This window comes from Gavialis gangeticus, unplaced genomic scaffold (assembly GCF_001723915.1).
Source record: "Gavialis gangeticus isolate Ggan-Ray unplaced genomic scaffold, GavGan_comp1, whole genome shotgun sequence".
NCBI lineage: Eukaryota > Metazoa > Chordata > Crocodylia > Gavialidae > Gavialis > Gavialis gangeticus.
In genome coordinates, this window is record NW_017729029.1 from 46,550,201 (window position 1) to 46,552,518 (window position 2,318).

The 2,318-nt window shown below is 39.6% G+C and overlaps 1 protein-coding gene across 1 annotated transcript in view; it reads left to right on the top strand.

The window, feature by feature from the left end:
- The first annotated feature begins 631 nt into the window (after nt 1-631).
- The window catches only part of CAPN6 (calpain 6), a 144,463-nt gene continuing 142,776 nt past the window's right edge, over nt 632-2,318 (top strand). Inside the window, exon 1 of the mRNA XM_019521524.1 lies at nt 632-838. The gene's annotated coding sequence lies outside the window, so the exon portion shown is untranslated. The remainder of the gene's footprint in view (nt 839-2,318) is intronic.

Below are 2,318 nucleotides of genomic sequence, written 5' to 3' on the forward strand. Positions count from 1 at the left end.
AGCCCTGGGTCTAGGCCATGTCACAGCTACTTTATGCTGCTCCAGTGGCTTCTCCAAGCAGGAATTTGGCCGGAAAAAGGGGTATTCCTCTTATGAAGCAGAGACAGTAAGATAGTCCTGCAATATCCTGAAATGAGTTTGAAGGCTTGTGGCCAGAACAGGCTTTGCATAATGGCTTACAATGGCTATGCAAGACCAAAATAATTTAGAGCAGCCCCAGAGGCTACTCTAAATTGAACGGTGATTTGGGGCCACCCCCAAAATACAGAGGTGTCCAAAAGCATGTTGTGCTTTTCTGCTCCACAAAACTACAGAGCTCAGTGAAACTTTTATTTTGCTCCTCTAACTGTTCTGGCAGAGAAGCAGTGCAAAAAAACTCAAGCAAAGGTGTTGACATATGTCCTTGTCTATCAGAGGAACTTTATCAACTAACAGCACATATTGCTTTTATGGTGCAAAAGTATCTATTATCCACAAAGGAATGTCTATAATCCCTACAAAACTGCCTTCCCCTAACTGCCTCTTTAAAAAACTTGTTTCACAATTTTTACCAGAATTCCAGCTAGCAGAGTTTACCAAGCAATAAACTGACAGAATAAAACATCCTGGTTTGTTCTAGCTGCATTTTCCCATTTTCCCTTATGACTCATAATTAATTACTGCAAGGGAAGTTTGGAGGGGGTCATCCTTAACTTACTCCAAACCTCCCCTCGGATCTGATCTTGGTACAGTCCAAAAAGTTTTCAGGTTAAAAAGCCAGGGGACTCTCTGTTTGCAGTATTGATTTTTGGAAGTCTTATGTGCTTGAGGGCTCAGGAGCAGAAATGTGCTAATCCAGGTAAGTGCTAGCGTTAATATAAAATTGTATTTACTGCATTTTCTGCTTTGTCACCAAAACCAGCACTCTCTGTATTAATAATCACTTGGACATGCACAGTAAGAAAATGCTGTGACTTGGATATACTTTAGGTGATCCTGGATTTGATATTGAACTCTGAGCTAAGCATTCACTGTAAACGATTTATTGCAAAAACAGCACTACCGGCATTTCTACAGTCTAACACTGAATGGACTGTGTTCTACAAATGTGGGTAGCGAACAGACACACACAACAGACGAGGGCCAGCGGTGGTGGAAAGCTGAAACTGAAATCTCGTTGTTCTGTCAATTCCACGTGGGCTATGAAATTAACCTCCTCTGAGCACCTGAACGTGCTGTCAGTTCCCACTTTCCCTGCAGATCTCACGTGGGCATTTTGAGCCTCTCTTTTTTAAAAAGAAAACTCTTAAAGGGCATGTGTCTGAAACTGAGGATAAGTTTCTACAGAATTATGTAAGAGTATTAAAGCAGTCACTTGTTAACATATATAGTCACAGGCTTTAAAACTGAGTGACTCTGAGAGCAGGAACAGGATTTTTTTAGGATTGTGAAGACAAAGTTCCCTCCTTAGTTACCCCTGAGAGAGAGAATGTCTTGAAAGAACCAACAAACATGGCTTTTGGCATATTTTGCACAGCTTGCTAGGGACATCCTGGCTTTCATTAAAGTTAATAGCAATCTATCGTTGTTTAAACATAGAAAGTTATCTTTTGCCTAACCAAGAACCTAATAGTTTTAAGGACTAACTCTTGGACTCCAGGATTAATGTGAATCCAAAATGCTGTTATTGGATAAGGTACTTATATCTTAAAGGCAGACACTTCTGAAAATCCCATCTATTTGAATGCCTTTAAAAACTGGCCTGTTTGCACGTCATACCTCAGTTTTCCCATCCATAACAAGGGAATACCCATATCTTAAAAGGAGAATAACTTATCTGCTTAAAATAGAGTTTTGCATAAAATGCACGGCTCCACATTGATGGTGGTATAACAATAGCTGCAGTTAATGCAACAGGAAGAAAAAAGGAAAATTGTAAATTCTCACGGTCTTTTTTTTTTTTATCAAAAGCAGAAAAGGAGAGGTTGCACGTACACTTTGAACCGCTGAAAAGAAAAACTATTATTTTTGAAAGGCTTCTTAAATTTCATTAAGCCTCCAGCTTGGATAGATGTGCATGCTTTAATTCTGTGTATATATTTTCATGCAGTTTTCCTAATAGCTAAGATTCCACAAAGCCGTACGCAGGAAATGTAAAGGACAAAGGTGTGCATGTTTCATTTAGAAGGTGCTCTGTTGGAGAACAGATATAGCCCATTAACGCTATGATAAATGAAAGCCTTTATTTGCCTGCACTCACCCAACAGCATTAAACCTAATAGTTTCATAGTTTCATAGTTTGTAGGGTCGGAAGGGACCTGAGCAGATCATCTAGTCCG